We start from the raw sequence: 19,520 nt of genomic DNA, 5'->3' as shown, positions 1-19,520 counted from the left end.
TTTAATTGCTGGACTTCCCCTCGCTTGGAAGCTAAGCTTGGCAGCCGAACCGGTTCGGAACCCTCGGAGCTCTCATTTAGTTGTCACTAGGCTTGCCCACTATTGCACCCGTCGGTATCCCAGAGTTACACATCAATGGACCCGCCGATCCGTCCTCAATTTGTTTAATTTATTAGCAAATAATGGTGTGGGCTACGGTTTTGTGATAGCGTGTTAGGGCAGGGCAATATGTCGTTTTAATCATCAAAATTGGCTGGGGAAATTTTTCTTTCTTGCCTTATGGAATACATTTTGTAAATGCTTGGGCCCAGCCAAGACAATTTTCTTCACTTGCCTTATCATTTCCACACCAAGCCACCATTTGACATCTGAAAATTTATGAAACTAAAAAGGGGGAATGAAGATCCAAAATGTCTTTACTTTGAATGTTCAGGGGGAATCTTTTGATTTCTGTTGTAATGTATTATTTATTGCTATCTGAATGATAAGTGCCTAAGCGCACACCCAAGCACACTTTTTGAGATAAACGGCACGATAAATTAATAAAGTTTTGTTAGTTTCCCCTTTGAATTTTGATCAAATACGATTATAAGTGAATGCGCATGTCGAACAGAAACAATTAAATTAAAAGCCATAATTTAATTAACACCCGTCCCCGACACAACAAACAAAGCAAAAATGAATACGAGTGACGGAAAACAAATCAATGAGCGTTTCACAAATACTACACACTTTCCCCATGTTTCACCCGGTGTACATTGCGCAAACGCCGCGTGTGGCGCCAGGCGGCGTGAAAATAAAATTGGCGCCAATCGAATTCGCAATGGTCAATTAAAAATGAGCAGGAGCAATGAGACCTCCAACTTTCTTTAAACGGTTTATTTAAAACTCCAAACGGTCGTTTTCTATATATTATTTTGCTTTCGTGGAAGAGAAGGGAAGGGCGCAGGCGGTCAGGAGGACAAACAGGTGACTGCAGCTAAAACAATGAATAATTTTCGGATGGCGCCTCGGTGGCGATTCTCGACTTTTCCGTTCCCACGTTCTCGATTCACGTGCAACACGACAAGTGCGTCTTACAGTAGTTCAGGCACTCTTCTTTCAACCCGGCTCGAGTGGCTATTTTATGGGGCGTGTGTCAGGGCCACTAGATGCCAGGTGAAAATGGCCAATTCTCCGAGAACGATCCAATGCACCTGGCTTTCGTCACAAAAGCTTCGCACTATAATGCCATTTGCATATGCATTAGTTTGGCGTTGACAGTTTATTGGGAATACTTATCGCTGTAGCTTAGTTTAGCATTATTATTTTTAAGTACTCTCCTCATTTCAAAATGTCACTTGCACTAGGCAAGTTAGTAAGGAATAGTAAAGAATATTTTGTTTTTTATTTTTTTTGCACCTTTTAAGGGCATTGCCAGTTCGTAGTTTTTGCTTCGTAATTTTCTGTGTTTTTGTTCCGGCGGCCAAAGCGCAATTGATGATTACATGAATATGTTTTCCAATTGCGTCGCAGCAAAGAGAGAAAGGAGTGCAGTGGGTGGGCCTCTAGGTACATAAGGGGCAGACTTTTGTATTCCGTTTTCTTATTTATTGTGCGTGCTATGAAAAAAGGCGAGCAGAATATCTGGTCCTAATATGATTTTGTATTATGTTATTATTGCGAATTTTTTGAATTTAAGCGACACAAAAATTGTTCATTTTAATATTTTCAGAGGCCTTTATAACTTTTTGTGCGCTAACATTTTGCGACCCCTGTGCTTCTTCGGTGCACGGTATTGCATGGTGCAGCGCTATCGTTCAATTTCAGCGCTAGCAAGAGCAATAGCAGAAGCGCAAAACAACGGCGCCAATGCAGACTACATGCGACCTTTCTTTGTGGGTGCAAGTGGGCGTTGTCATGTGCTTTGTTGTTCTGGCTCTCACCTCTGTCCTTTCCGCCCAAGAATACTAGATACCCACTTACCTTTCGCATAGCCAGTGTCGCCTGTAGCAAGTGCGACCCGTACTAACCAGGTGACAACGTATCACGGCTTGAAAATTGACATACACAGAACTTTGCTTTTATACTGGGTTTTGGTTTTTGATTCGTATATGGATTTGGTTTCGGTTTAGCTTTCAAGCTTTTGCAGCTGTTTCATGTTCAAGTGTAGCGGCCGCTGACCGAAGACGACTGAGTTGCACTTGCCCTGCGGTCACCGCTTAAATAATGCAGCTGAATAGCTGAACCCAAAACCGAAACAAATCCGGAAGAAAGCTGGAAACGGGGAAGAGAATATGGAACTAAGTGAAGACGTGTGAACTGGGGACCGGGACTTGGGAAAGCCACACACATACGTGGGCGGCTGACGAATGGATTCCCCCCCCCACGCATTTTTAACGACTCTCCGACCCGCACCTGTAAATACCACCCATCGCCTGAAAAGTGCGCCAATACTTATGAAATAAAGTGCAATGACGATTTTGCCATTACAGATTTGCCCCGTAATGGTGGATCACCATATTTACTGTAACATATAATGAACTAAACAAATCTACTCAATCTTGAAAAATTATACTTCGTCATGGATTGACTTCCTCTTATATACTTTGCTATATGTACGACAACCAATAATATATGTATATATTTTGCAATGTACAGTCATGGTCAAAATTATTTTCACAAAGTGCATTTTTGTGCATGGGTCACAAACAGTTGCTTGTGCAGCAAGTGGGGGGAGGTGAAATGCAAAAAAACTTTTGCTTTTGCAAATTCAAACCTATGCAGAGTCAGATGAAAGAAGAATTGAAAAAATAACTGTTCCTATGCGCAAGGAAGAGGCAAATGAAGAGATCTTTATCAGTTGTCAGAAGTATTTGCACACGGTTTCGTCGCATCACAATTATTTTCACAACGCAATTTCTTCTTCAGTGATTGGTTTAGAGTGACAAGTGCCGGTTTGTTTGCTTAAATACATTTAAATTATTGAATAAAAATTAGATTTAATCATTTTTCTATTACAGTTATTAAATAAAATGCCCAAAACAAAAGAGTTAACAGTTGAGGCCCGGGCTGGTATTGTTGCTAGGTTTAAAGCCGGTACACCTGCGGCCAAAATAGCTGAAATATATCAAATTTCGCGTAGAACTGTCTACTACTTAATAAAAAAGTTTGATACAGTTGGCACATTAAAAAATAAAAAAAGATCAGGCCGAAAACCTGTGCTGGACCAAAGGCAATGCAGGCAAATACTTGGAGTTGTGGCGAAGAATCCTAGTGCCAGTCCGGTAAAAATTGCCTTAGAATCAAAAAATACAATTGGCAAACAAATTAGTAGTTCTACAATTCGTCGCAGGCTAAAAGAAGCTGATTTTAAGACATACGTTGTTCGCAAAACGATTGAGATCACACCAACCAACAAAACAAAACGTCTTCGATTTGCGTTGGAATATGTTAAGAAGCCTCTTGACTTTTGGTTTAATATTTTATGGACTGATGAGTCTGCATTTCAGTACCAGGGGTCATACAGCAAGCATTTTATGCATTTGAAAAATAATCAAAAGCATTTGGCAGCCCAGCCAACCAATAGATTTGGTGGGGGCACAGTCATGTTTTGGGGATGTCTTTCCTATTATGGATTCGGAGACTTGGTACCGATAGAAGGAACTTTAAATCAGAACGGATACCTTCTTATCTTAAACAACCATGCTTTTACGTCTGGAAATAGACTTTTTCCAACTACTGAATGGATTCTTCAGCAGGACAATGCTCCATGCCATAAGGGTAGGATACCAACAAAATTTTTAAACGACCTTAATCTGGCGGTTCTTCCGTGGCCCCCCCAAAGCCCAGACCTTAATATCATTGAAAACGTTTGGGCTTTTATTAAAAACCAACGAACTATTGATAAAAATAGAAAACGAGAGGGAGCCATCATTGAAATAGCGGAGATTTGGTCCAAATTGACATTAGAATTTGCACAAACTTTGGTAAGGTCAATACCAAAAAGACTTCAAGCAGTTATTGATGCCAAAGGTGGTGTTACAAAATATTAGTATTGTATTTATATAAAATAAAGAAATTCTTATGTTGAAATTAGATGTTAAGCTGAAATTTACTAAATTAAGTTGAGTGAAAATACTTTTGAAGCGCAATAAACATGTGAAAATACTATTGACAACTTGCATGCATATTTTCTTTTGCTTTAAGCTTTGTACTATGAACCGTTATCTTTCGTATTTCTTTTCGACTACCTTCTGCATAGATCAAGCTAAGCGATAAGAACTATTTCAGGCAAATCGGACAACAACAAGAAGAAATATAACAAAAAGAAGTTGAAGTTTGCAAATATTGTGCGTTGTGAAAATACTTTCGACCACCTCTGTATGTATATACTACTTAATCGCTTTTTCCGATGTTTAAGTGCAAAAGATGATGTGGTGCCGGGTCTCACTGATTGCTATCAACTTTTCCGCCCTTGCCGACATATAGATATACACCGATACCTATGAACACACTTATCGGATACGGACTGGCGATTACCGATGGCCCAGTGTCAAGTAATGGCGGCAGGCCCGACACGTGTTGTTCCAATTCGAGACGCATCAAGCCGATTCGAATCGCCACCAATGACGCCAGTGACGGACACGCTAATTTCCTGGTCACAGAGTCACCATTTTGCCAGACGCGCATTCACGTCGTCGGACGCCCTCGGTGATGAGCTACAGACGTATGTGTAATATGTGACGTCATTGCTTAAAGTCGACCCGGTAGAAAAGGAATAACCCTGCAACAGGCGAGAAAAAGAGGGAGGTACTCGGTCCACAGCTGTAGTATATATGTATGTACATCCACATTTATGAGCTCTGTGTGTGTGCGGAGAAGCTCGTTTGGTAAATAGGTTACTACGCCCGAAGTTTTACGCTAGCGTGGGCGTATCCTGCTTCTCACTGCCGCTCCAACTGCGCCCTCTTGCTCACTCTCAAGCGTGGATTGTTACGTCACTGGACTCGTCACTCGACTCGTAGTTGAATTCATCGTAAAATGACGATGACGGGGCATATGGCTTCGCGCTGTGCACTCGGCGTTCCTCTTTACATATGTACAGATACATATATAGGTTCGCATATTCGCGTATCTGGGACGCGTAGCGTAACGTAAATCGTGAAACAGGACAACTTAAATGAATTTTGCATTGAATGATGCTGGGCGTTTGCAGGGGTGGTAACGATTGCTACGGCTAGATGGGCAGTGCAGGTTTAGCTTGGCAACTGCAATAAACGTAAGTCACAGACGCCTCAAGGAGGATAGTAAGGACAGTTTGGGATTCCAGGGGAAAATAGGTTGAGGTGTCTGTGGAAGGTACGATTGAGTGAGCAAACAAACGAGTGGTCACGGTACCCGTCAATCGTAAATCTTAAAAACAATCTATATATCATTTGTATTATTTTATCGAGTGTCGATAAACAACACTATAACTGTGTACTCTACTTCCAAACCGGCAGCAGGACTTTGTTCGGTATCCATGATGAGAAATGCAGGGGCGCAAGGTCATGGTACGTGCGGTATTCAATTACTGCTTTTGATGCCGTAGATGCCAGGTCAAGTATTCCTCAGAATGGCAACGGCTAAAATGTATCTTCTAAATATTTTATTGCACAATGTGTACGGCTATACACTCGACTCAACTCAACCGCCCAGAGTCCTGGGTACATTCTGTGGTTTGTATACCGACGACGCACAGAAGTGGGGCAGTATACATACACAAGGATATATACCCGATTTGTATAAATGTATATAAGCGAAGGCCACGAGGCAGCTTCGGCTCCGGCGAACGTGGAACAATGCAACTGGAAGTGGCAGTGGAAAAGGACATGACAGACTGTACCCGGTGCCTATATAGGCCAGGCCAATGGCACAGTTACCAGTTCCGGCCAGGTGCAACATATTTAGCAGCTCTGATAGCCATCTAGTCCACGCAGCATCTCGTTGAATGAAAAAGCGCCTACTTGTGAGGGCATCACTTGATGTTAGCACAGCAAATTAGCTGAATCAGCCCCGCCAATCAGGCTTTTTAGGTGGGCTTCATCCGCTTTGGCTAGTAATAAAATTTGCGTGAAGAAGAAGCTACAAAGATTCGCCATATAACTGCAGTGGGATATGTACAGGGTAGCTGGGATGAGGTTCACAAGAATCTACCGTACAAGTGGGCGAAAGCTGGATAATGCCAATATGAGAGAAATTTGTTATTTTTAAACTACCAGAATTCGCAGGTAGCTTTAATGAAGAACCCATAAATTTCAAGCAGCCCTGGCGGTTTTGTTATGTTTGTATTGCCTAAAATAAATATAATATAATTATTATTGCTTCTAACAATATTCAGCTTATATCAAAAGCCGCAAATTACCTCAATTCCTAACCGAGCCATTTATAATCTCACCGACTCCCTTACCTATTTCTTGTCATTTTATTTAATTAGGTATTTTAAAAAATCTTAATTGGCTTCTGCCACGCAACGGCTCTTAGAGCAGAAAGTGCAAAAGGCAATAAGTTTATGGCATGTAAAGGGCAAAATAGCAGAATAGCCGAATGCCAATTTCGCCCACGCTGTATGTCCCAGTTATCCTGACGCTGACTCCGCCACCCACGACATCTTTTTCCGGCTTGTGTTTCGGTGACGTTGGCTGCTCCAGCTGTTCAATGCCGCCCTGCCATGTGTGTGGGCTGTTGTGGGTTCTATAAATAGAACTAAAAAGTCACCGGCTGGCGGCTGGCAGGGAGCGAAAACAAATCCGCAGTCTGCAATCAGTCCGGATGTTATGTGGTTGTGGGCGAGGCTGCAGCTCATTATTTTCAGTTCGGGATGCAAAATGACTAAATTTGATGGCAGCGAATCCATCAAATTCCATCAAGCAGCTTTGCTGTGCTGCCGGAACTACTTCTGCCCCGCTTAAATGGTTAACCCCAACGTCGGGCATTATGGCCGACTTGACATTGATGTATTTGGTGACAAACTGTTGCGGTTTATTACCGTCACACTCGCAGTTACAGGAGAGAGGCAAAGTCAGTCACTTAATTTACCAAACAGACCACAGCTGCAGGGTGTGGGTGGTTGGTATATGGTTGGTTAATGATGAACAGGATAAGCAGAATCAGACCCAGACTTATCTTCCTTTTCGAATGCTTTCGCGGAGAGACAATCGATAAATCAAATAACTGTTTCAAATTGAGGGGTGGATCTCATTTGGTTCCGTCGATATGCCTAACATCGTAAAATGGCATTGTCATAATCAGATGCGAAAAACGGTAATGTTGGTTCGTACGCCTTTTTTTCTAAAAACAATCATCCTTAAAGCTACAGATAGATACACATACGTAGTTAAATGAAGTGTGTATAAAGCGAGCAGCTCGAATTTTTAACCTGACATGGCGAAATCGTGTGAGAGTCTTTGTTCAAATGAACTCGCTTGTACTGAGTGAGATATCTAAATCGTTTTATCTAACGCTACAAGCCTCCCGCTGATCTCATTCCTCAATATGGCCACAATCTGATAAACCCACGTCAGGCACAATTGGACCTTCCGCAATGTCAAAGCCCCAGAACAAACCGGACCAAACCGAACTGGACTCAAGTAAGCCGCGAGAGGGATTGTCCCCTTCTTGTGTGTTCTACCCGGCCCCTCAGTGGATCGTAAATCAACTACTGCGGGCACATATATCATCCGCTTTGGGGCTGGTCAGTCGATCATTGGGGGTTCCTTACTCCCGGGGCACGTGTCGTACTCGCATATGAGTTACTGAGGTATTTTCGGTCCCACTGAAGAGCTTGACCAGCCTTATTACACAGAATTTAGTATTATTAAGATACTTTCTTCCGGGGGTAGACATAAGCTGTCAAGTCATTTAAAATCTAAAAAGAGCCAAACGGCGGTTTAGTGATCACGACCCGAACAATAAAACAAAAAAATTAAACCGATGCAAACATTAAATGATGAGTGTTGATCTTTATGGACAAAAATCTTTTTTCTCTAATTCTTTTTATTATTGTTTCAAAAGGAATCGTTCAGTAATTCCTCTGAACTTAACCTAATGTGTGATAAAGATAAATGAGACCAAGTGGTATCTTAATTATAAAGTACAAAAGAAAATGTAATATGTTATGTTATCCTCCGGGTAAGGAGATCGCTGGGGTGTACCCTCTTCAGTCTTCGGAGGGAGATGGGATCAGCTAGGATAGTTGCTGAGCGGTTCGGGTGGGCCATAAGCCTGTCGGCATAACGGCTGCTGTGGAAATTAATCTGATCCCCAAGAAGGGTAACTTTCAGATCTCAATGAATGGAATTATAATGATTATAGGAATAAAAGACATTCTCGACCTAACAATGCTATTACCCTCCGCTCTGTTGTCATTCCACAAAAATGCGTAGTGATATAATGAAATAATTATATGTATTTAAAATCGGGCACCGAATTTCGTATGTAAAATATATTTCAATTCATTAGAAATTACAAGTCAACTATTTTATAACTCTGGTAAGAACTTATAAAATTATATATTATATATCTGCTCTTTCTTCCAGGACAAAAAAAAATGCTTGCGCGACTTCGAAATGAAAAGTATTTAAGATTCATGTTTACTCATCCACCCTGTGATGTTAAGATACAATATTATGATGTACGGATTCTTCACTTAATAAATAATAATTTAAAAAAAAAAATTCAATTGGATTCATGTTTACTGTCCGGACTATGTCCGGATGTTTACTATAAGGACTATTATTCTCAAATGAGCTTAATTTTATTATGATTTTTCTTGAAACAAATTTTTAATTTTTATTTAATAGTACTTATCAACTTAAGTGCCACCAAGCTCCCTAGCCTGTCCGTCGCTTGGACCATTATCTGATAACAGTATTTGTCGGAAATATTTGATCAGCAATTAAAACTGCAGTGCGCAGTTAAGGAGGACATGCGAGTGATGATGATCAGTGTGCTGATCAATTGTGACGCAGTTCAACGATAATGAAGTGGAAATGTTTGTTTGAGGGCAACACACACCCCTTGGGAAACCAACCGAGAATCTGGGCCAGTCCCGAATCAAAATGCTGAAATGGCGCTGTGCAAAATTAGCAACTCAGAAGGCCTTCTATCTGGCTTCTTGGCCTCGTCTACAAAGATACATCGGAGTATTTAGCAGCTGTCCCGCCTCCATCTTCCCATATCTATCTTTATCTTTGTTTACGCCTTTAAAACGATACCGCAAACGACGCAGAACAAGGTAACCAAAACAAAGAAGAGAGGCAGACAGTCTGGCAAACGAAAACAAAAACTATAATTTGGGGGAAGATGGGAAGAGAGCCAAAGACCTTATAAATCACATGAGCGTAGCTTGACTTGTCAGTTCTGATTTTAATTCTGTAGATAGGATTTGCAAATGGTTAGTAGAGATTAAGTATCTCCAGACCACTTTCATATATTAAGTTAAACTTAGTTCCAAACATATGTTCTTTAGTGCTTTAAATCTAAATAATAAATAAAAATATTTAAATTAAGTGGAAAAAAAGTCGAAAATAGGGATGCTTTTTCACAGCAGAGGAGTGTTTGGTGCTCATATAACTTTTTAATCCGATGTAATTTCCTAAGTTTGCGATTCGAGCCTTTTGTAGCCAAATGAATGAAATACCATAGCAGCGCATAAAAATTAATGGTAAATAAACGAAGAGGAGTATAAGTAGGAGGTATTGTATGTATCTTTATTAAAGCTTATTTATTGCATTTCATTAGTTCAGACACGATTTCAATCATTTGTATAAAGTCTAAACCATGGAAATAAAGTTGAATTAGTTCAAAATTTAATACGAAACCAATTCAAAGACGTCTAAACATATGTATCTTACGTCTGAAATTTCGAATATCACTGAAAAGAGGTCGGGTTCTTGATACTTTCTTTTTTCATTTGTCAATTTCAGCGATCGTTATCCTACTTAGATTAAAACAAGGGCATGGCTTTTCTCAATAATATCCTCTAACCAGCAACAAATAATAGTTGTGCAGGCCCATTTGAAGCTTCATGGTGACTGCGCTTCGTGTTAACGGAATTTCCATTTTGTACAGTATGCAGTACAAACAGTATTTTTTTATAAATACGAAACTGAAAGTTTTTCAACCGAAAAAAATGCTCATAAAAATTGTTCACCCAATCCGGACAGTAAAAAAAACAGCAGAGCAGAAAAATAAAGAAAAGTATTTTGAGAGCACCCGTGAAGATGCGAAACAACAAAAACAACCATAACTACTTTAGGGAAAGGAAGGGTCTAGTAGCGGTGGAACGAGGCGGACAGATGACCTCCCAGTCGAATGAACGGGCGGCATTTCAATCAATTGGCGGCAACAGCTGCCGCTGGGTACAACGGCATTTCCGCCCACCGCTCCCAGAAACCATCCTCTGCACCTTTCCTTTCCACTGCGAAAGCCCACGTTTTGTGTCGTGTCAAATGCAGCCGTGTGTATTTGATGGGGGAAACTTGTATAGAGGTCCCACGTTTGTCTGCCTACAGTCACAACTCCGAACCATTGCTGCATTGTCGCTGACGTATCATCGACATCTACGAGCCAATGGATACTAGGGACATGAGGGAGATCGAAGTGGATTTTGTATATATGTATGTACATTGAATTATTCATTATTTATTGCGACCTAGGTCATTTTTGGCGATATATATGTGAAGGTTATTTTTCCAATCCATTTCTAATTAAATTTGTCCACTGTTGTGGCAAGGGTATTTGAAGATTCGGATTTAAATCAAGCCAATTTTCTTTTTCTGCACTTATATCTCTAGTTATTTGTTCTGAACGACGTATACCGCTAATTAAAATCCCCTTTTGCTAGGGTTCATTATTAATTTATCAATTTCGCTGTGCAGTCAACATAGCTGACTACACACACTGCCGACAAAGACAATGTTTTTCAACTTTATTTATAACACCTGAATGTTTAATATTTAATACATTTTGCATTACGTTCTTATACATTTTAAAATAATTGTCTTTAAGTACCAATAGAATATAAGCAGCTTTCTCTTGAAAATTCATTGACATTTTTTCGAAAGCTAATTTATTTTTCTTGGGTGTAGCTCTTGCATTTGCCCAAATGAAAAGATTAGTTCCGACAATTAAGCATTAATAGAATCGCCAAAGGGTGGGAGGAAAGGCGACTGTTACTGGGGCAAAAATCACTTTTCCGTGTTCCACTGTTATTGAAATTCCCAATTATTTGATTTTACATCTGCGAAGGTCTGGCGAGGGGCCCATAGTTTAGCCCAGTGTCACAGTTTTCCTGATGACCGGGTAGGCGGAGATCGAATTTTTCTTGGTCTTAGTTTAGTTTTGATTAGGCATTTGGCCGAAAAATTATATTCGGCTTGTATTGGTTATATTGATATTTAAATAATATATGAGACAATTTTCATCCATATTCTTCCTATAAGAAAACAAAGACGATCTCGAAACTGTAAATTTTTTATTAAATCCGCCAAATCTGCCCTGTCTCTATTTAAGTGCTTAACTAACATCCTTTAAGGCCAGATTACATTTTTTCCGGTGAATAACTGTATTGTGGTTGCTGGTGTGGTTACACGCATTTCTCTCGATACTCGGTTGAAGAAAATTTTTTTTTTTTTGCTCTATCTTAGGGGTGGTTCCCCAGGGGTATTCCCTCTATCCTGGGCATATATATATATATATATAATTTAGGTCGCTAACAATCTCATTAAACCTGGATGCGTGTGAGTCTAAACGTTAACATTCCTACCGAAACACCCACTGCGAACACTACCGCGAAGGTGGTAATGGCAGTGAATGAGCGGGGAGAACTTGGGAAAGACGTCTAAATTGCTACAATTACGAATAAAATGTGTGCCGATGATGACGAAGTTGCTGTAGCGAAATAGGGCAGACAGACAGTCTAATAGTGGAAGACATTTATAATAACCTTTAACTGAGTGTCTAAATTTATTGCTTTAGGCATAAGTTGGACTTCTGTTAAGATATTAAAATCTACTATATATCAGGAATAATTATAAATAGAACTTGAAAAAATAAAAATCATGTTGTTATTTACTATAAGAACCTGAGTATGTCCAATTATCCGCGGTATAGCATCAGTCGTTAATCTTCCGCCTTTTTATGCCGCTTCCTGGAGTTTTCGTCTGGATTGTGGCGGGTCTGTTTCAACAAGAAAATCATGTCCTTGTTAACACGCTATAAAAGCTGTCACAACATGTATGCGTCGATAAGTCGGGTTCAAGCCACCAAATGTCGAGTGCTAAACGGGGTATCCCCGTCCTGCAACTGCTGCCAAAGCCGCAGATGGAAACAGATATTGCTTGTCCAAATGTTTTTGTGCCGCGCCAATCCTTTTTCCAAGTTATTACTTAAAATTTATTGAAAGGACAACAAGGACGAAACACAGACAGGCTGGAGCACCTTCAGCTCCCTCAGAGCCGTGGAAAGCCAGCCGTAAATAAGTAATGATAAAAGAAAATAGACGGCGGAACCAAAACGGCAGTCCACATAAACGACGTTAATACGGACGGACAGGCAAGGTGGACATGGCCAGTTCGACTGAGCTATTGATCGTGCTAAAAATATATTCATTTTATGGTCGGAAACGCTTTCATACTTTCATACTTGATTTTTGGTGGCGAAACTTTGGAAACAACGCACCACCTTTTCGCAGCTACTCTGCCTATAAATTCCAAGTTCCTTAGAAACTGGGTTTATTTATCTTTTCAATATCATATTAAACGAATTTCGATGAATTATATCCCACAACTCATACTTACATATGTATGTGAGTGACTCTTGCCTTCCGCATTATTATTTTATTTATATATATTGCATTCATGTAGGCCATTCAAATATTTTAAACGACGCTATTTTTCATGTTTTATTACCAATTTATTTTCGCTACGTGGATAAGCAATGACCAAGGCTATGTTCATTCCCGCAAAGTGCTCTGCATTAATTATGGAAATGTGTTTCAAGCATACTTATATGTACTTATGTACATATGTACATATGTATATGCCCTGGTTTGCAGCCACTCTCACACTTTTATTTTTTGTTGTTTGTTTTGTTGACCAAACCTGAGAATTTCAAGCAATAACTTTGTCTCATGTTTTTATTCTATTTTTTACACTAGCTCTGTTTTTATTCATTTTCGCTTTCCTCTTGCGGCTCATTTCGTCGCCACTTTTGCTGCGACTGACATTTAATTTTTTTTCTGGACATTACGTTTATTTTGCATTTGGATTTGGCTAAGTGCACTATAGATAAGCGCGTTGGGAGGAGAACGATGAATGTCATTTTCAGAGGTCAATGGAGGCATAATTACCTTACTGACTGCTGTTAATATCTTGCTGACTTTTGGCCATGCTAGATTAACATTTTAATACGAATAGCAGCGACTCAATTAAGGCAACGGGGCGTATGGGAAATGAGCTGTGAAATAGGGCGAAATAGGGCACAAGGCTCGCGCGACGATCGCTACTTTCGAATACAGTACGCCTTTTTGATGGGTACTGCATTCGCTTAAGATCTCAAAAAGATAATTTATTAAGTCTAATTCTCAGTTTAGATTGTTAAGCATTATTATTCGGTTTGCTTTGCTTGCAGTGGTCGATCTATTTATACACCTGAAATTGCGAATTTCGTAGCTGTTGGCCTCGACAGATTCGCGGAATTCATTTATCACAATCGAACATTTTGTTGCCGTGCTTCAAATGGTTCCGCAGCCAGTTTATTTTATCTAGTGCCAAAGGAAATGAGAGCAAGAGTTATGTGCGCGGCACATGTTATGATTATTTTTATGAAAATTAAAATGCGTTTGCGTGTAATTAGCCGGGGGAGAGTCAGACTCGCGATGCGTGGCCCCTTCGTTCTTCCAGGAAATATTCGCTCATTGCCATTTTGGGAGACGCTGATGATTTCGCCACCAACACTTTTCGTCTTTTCGATGATGAGGTAATCTTCTCCGACAGCAACATTGTGGCAGCTCAATTTGATTTTGCAATTAAAAGTTGGGGCTATTGACTGCCAGCCCAACCCATCGTAGTGCCATTCCAACTGTTTGACTCACGGATCGGCAGCACTTCTAGCTGTACGAGATTCCACACGCATTATGCACACATCGTGGGCATCTTTACTCTTTATCAGTGGTATGTACATCGGTGCATTACTGTTAATAACAATATTAAATTCAAGCTAAACTTACATATGATAAAATTTATATTGCACTGCGGCAACACTTTAAACAAACGTTTATATTCCATCACCTCTTTTAAATCTGATTAATCTGGCATCAACACATTAATCTGGCTGTCGGCTAATTAAAAACATATTTATTTCGGCAAAGAGGTAGTGTAAAGAAACAGTTACATAGATTCGCCGTGTACATTACCTTCGCTTTCTTATACACAAAATCGGTGCTGCCTCGGAGAAAAGCTCATAAATTACGAAAAAAAAAAAGCAAACTAATCTTTATAAATGCGAGAGAACATCGATTTTAAGTAAAAATCTTTTTATATTTAAGGAGATTTGACAGATACAACGTACAAGCATGACCTTTGTGAACATTATGAAGTCGTCAGCAGTTAAAATAAATTGCAATCAAGTCCAGCAAATTCCGGCTACAAAGATCGGCTACCTTAAAAGAGGTAAAGAGCAAATCGCAGTGCACTTGTTAATGAAGTTAACTATGTTGTTGACTGTGATTCGTGCCAAGGTGCAAGATCCAACTATGGCCGCATATATACATATACATAGATACATTTTTAGCGAAATACGCTGACAAACGAGGAAACCAAAACCATCTGTATGTACAGATCTTTGATGCTTGTCTGCCTCTGAGAGCTAGAGCTCCAACTGAAATCTATGGACCCCATTGTGATATCGTGGCGTCGTAGACTTGCGACTTGTACCGGTGACGAATTATTCGACGTCAGCCACTTCCGAGAACAATACAGCCATACGGGTAAAAATAGCGACCTCTCAGAGAACAGAAATTTCAAACAACGATTATATTAATTAAGGAACTGCATTCTATTCGTTGCGATATATGGTATAGACAAATAATATGCTTTTGAAGCTGATATTACATACTATTTGAGTAAGTCTAGAGAGCTCTCTGATTTTATGTAAAAAATGTGCCACCAGTTGCAAAAACTATTAGCTAATCTAAATTATTGTTCAAAATTGTAATTAATCATTTCTGTTATGTTTCCATGTTATGATCGTTCCCACAACGTTTTAAAGCCATTTAATTGGTTGTTTAACTTAAAATAAAATTATAATTTATAAAAAACGTAAATAATACTCTTAATATATAGAAATCAGAATGGTCTATGGGAGGGTCACCAAATTAATGATACAGTTCCAACTTATTTTTTTAGTGAATTGTATGTTTTCATTAACACTCGATTTACTTACAGTCTAGCCTTTGGCCAAGGTTTTTTTTAATTAAAATAAAAAGGGAGCTTTGAAATTTTTTTGTAATTTATCAACGTGTGTAAAGGCGTGATTGTTTGTTTCTGTTTTGGTTTTAGCTCTGTTCTCATTGACAGTCGCCGTTGCTCTTTTTGTTTTGATTACGCAAATTTAAAGCGTCTAGACAGGGCAGACGCATCGGTGGAACGACCAAGGTAGGGTTGGGATACACTAAGGGAGTGCGGTGGCGAGAAATGACCGACTGAACTAGCCTTCCCTAATGCATCGTTAAATGGGGTTACCCGCTGAAACCTACTAAAACCGTTGGGTACACAGAACATTTACATATGTACGACACATAATTGACCAAGTATCATTTCTTTTCGATTTGTATGTACATACACACATACGTGATGAAGACACTTCTGTGGAAGTTTATAGCGTCATTTAAATTTTTATCGTTTTAGTTGAGTTAGGCTTAGTTTCGCAGCATCCAGCTTTCTGAAGGGTCACTGACCTATCGGCAAGAGAGGGACAGAAAACTATCGATTATTGATAACAGTCAAGTCAAGCCACCTTCGCATCTGTTCTCCTGACTTAAGGTCAGGAAAATAACTAAAAAGTCGGGAAAAGTGTATATAGAAGTACGGAAAACTAGTTGCTTCCAAATATTCATCGAAGTATGTAAGTTTTTATCATATTTGCACACATTTTGTCTTCCATTTTATCAAAGCATTGCTTCTCTCAGCAATTCCACTGTCGTGTCCTAGTATGTGTGTGTGTGTAAATCTGAGAGTTGAATACATTTTATTAGAAGAGTGGAAAAGACTGGAGTATCGGATCAGCGTCGGTCATGTAAAGCCCTTTTTGCATATTCGTTTCGTCACTAACGGAAGAAGGTTGTGTTTCGGGGTTTAAGGTCAGGACAATAATAAAAGTCCTAAAAAGTGTATATAGAAAAACGGGGAACTCGTTGCATACGGAATATCATTAAAATATGTAAGTTTTGTATATATGCAAATATTTCGTTGTCGCATTTCATCAGATTATTACCTCTCTCACCAATTCCACTTTCGTATCCATGTATGTGTGTGTGTAAATCTGGGAATTGAATAAGCGTGACAGAAAACTGTCGATTATTGATAACATCAAAGCATTGCTTCTCACCAATTCCACTTTCGTATCCTAGTATGTGTGTGTGTGTAAATATGAGAGTTGAATAAGCGATCATACATTTTATAAGAAGAGTCGAAAAAAACCGTAGTATCGGATCAGCGTCGGTCATGTGAAGCCATTTTTGCATATTCCTTTCGTCGCTAACGAAAGAAGGTTGTGTTTCGTGGTTTAAGGTCAGGAAAATAGGAAAAGTCGTTAAAAGTGTATATAGAAGTACGGGGAACTCGTTGCATACGGAATATCATTAAAATATGTAAGTTTTGTATATATGCAAACATTTCGTTGTCGCATTTCATTAGATTATTGCCTCTCTCACCAATTCCACTTTCGTATCCATGTGTGTGTGTGTCTAAGTCTGGGAATGGAATAAGCCAGAGTCGAAAAAAACCGTAGTATCGGATCAGCGTCGGTCATGTCAAGCCATTTGACATGACAAGTCGTAAAAAGTGTATAGAGAAGTACGGGGAACTCGTAGCATACGGAATATCATTAATATATGTAAGTTTTGTATATATGCAAAATTTCGTTGTCGCAACCGTAGTATCGGATCAGCGTCGGTCATGTCACATATTCCTTTCGTCGCTAACGGAAGAAGGTTGTGTTTCGTGATTTTAGGTCAGGAAAATAATAAAAGTCGTAAAAAGTGTATATAGAACTCGTAGCATACGGAATATCATTAATATATGTAAGTTTTGTGTATATGCAAAATTTCGTTGTCGCATTTCATCAGATTATTGCCTCTCTCACCAATTCCACTTTCGTATCATAGTTTGTGTGTGTGTGTAAATATGAGAGTTGAATAAGCGATCATACATTTTATAAGAAGAGTCGAAAAAAACCGTAGTATCGGATCAGCGTCGGTCATGTCAAGCCATTTTTGCATATTCCTTTCGTCGCTAACGGAAGAAGGTTGTGTTTCGTGGTTTTAGGTCAGGAAAATAAGAAAAGTCGTAAAAAGTGTATATAGAAGTACGGGGAACTCGTTGCATACGGAATATCATTAATATATGTAAGTTTTGCATATATGCAAAAATATTTCGTTGTCGCATTTCATCAGATTATTGCCTCTCTCACCAATTCCACTTTCGTATCCTAGTTTGTGTGTGTATGTAAATATGAGAGTTGAATAAGCGATCATACATTTTATAAGAAGAGTCGAAAAAAAACCGTAGTATCGGATCAGCGTCGGTCATGTGAAGCCATTTTTGCATATTCCTTTCGTCGCTAACGGAAGAAGGTTGTGTTTCGTGGTTTAAGGTCAGGAAAATAAGAAAAGTCGTAAAAAGTGTAAATAGAAGTACGGGGAACTCGTTGCAAGCGGAATATCATTAAAATATGTAAGTTTTGTATATATGCAAACATTTCGTTGTCGCATTTCATTAGATTATTGCCTCTCTCACCAATTCCACTTTCGTATCCATGTATGTGTGTGTGTAAATCTGGAAATTGAATAAGCGATCAGAATTTTAATTCCATAATAAATCGACAAATAAGAACTGAAAGGTTCTTAAAAAAACACTTGAAAATGTTGTTCGTCCTATTTTGTAGTGCTTATCCGATTTCAGAAAATAAATTTTGGTACCATGTCTATTGCTTGCGATTCTTTTAAAAATCCAATATATATGTATGTATGTATTTCATTATCAATAGTATACATATTATACATTACACATATAAATTTTACATATACATATAAACTAAGCGAAATATGTATCGTACAAAAGTAACTTTCTAGCTTTCAAAGGATCATATTACTATGGTGAATTGCCACACGTAGACATACTTACATATGTACATATGTATAGTAAATCAAAATGCACATGTACAAACCACAACTATGACTATAAAATTAGCAATCATATATTGATTAGCAATAATTTTGATTTAATTTTTATGATAGCAGAACAAGCATTCATGGTTAAGTGTGGACTACTACATACAGTTCGTGATAATCGGGAAAAGTGTCCATTACTGCGGCCACTCGCAGATGAGCAAAAAACCATGACATATGGGGTAAATGTGTAAAATTCTTAACGTTGTTTAGATGCTATATTTTTTATCCATCGTCAGGAAAAAGCCAGTCACTCCTCACAGTGTTCAAATATGATTTTATTATTATTATTTTTCGCCAATATCTAATGATCTGCCGAACAAATAGGAAAATTGGAAAACTTATAAAATAAACTTAAAATGCATATTCTATTCTTTGTTGTTTAGATGCTATATTTTTATCCATCGTCAGGAAAAAGCCAGTCACTCCTCACAGTCTTCAAATATGATTTTATTATTATTATTTTTCGCCAATATCTAATGATCTGCCGAACAAATTTATAAATTTCCACTTCGTACTCCCACTAGGAAAATTGGAAAACTTATAAAATAAACTTAAAATGCATATTCTATTCTTTGTGATAAAATTATTTCGTTTTTTCCTTTAAATTAACTAAATATTTATGTGTATTTAGCATTAGCTTATTGGTTTTGGTTAATATTGACCTTGTGGTGCGCGCTATTACTCAATAATTTTCCAGCAATAACAACTGTATTGTTTGCAATGTCATCATATCACTATTTGGTTTACGACTGAACTGGTTGGTAATTATTTAGTTATTTATTAATAGACTCACGCCAGAAGCATGCATTAGGCACGGGAGCAATTAAGCGATTGTCAACAATACAATTGATTAATAATATATAATTGATGGCTGACAACCAAGTCGAGCTACGATAGATGCTATCGGGACAAGGCCGCTTAAGATTTGTGTTTTGATAATGCCAATCAGGCGATTCCACGAGTTTTTGTGAGCGTTATAATAGTATAAATTGATAAAGCGGTAGCCGAAACCCATCTATAGTTGATTTAAACCTGTATTGGAGAGGAA

Source organism: Drosophila mauritiana, chromosome 3L (genome assembly GCF_004382145.1).
Source record: "Drosophila mauritiana strain mau12 chromosome 3L, ASM438214v1, whole genome shotgun sequence".
Classification (NCBI taxonomy): Eukaryota; Metazoa; Arthropoda; class Insecta; order Diptera; family Drosophilidae; genus Drosophila; species Drosophila mauritiana.
Note: the sequence above shows the minus strand (reverse complement) of the source record.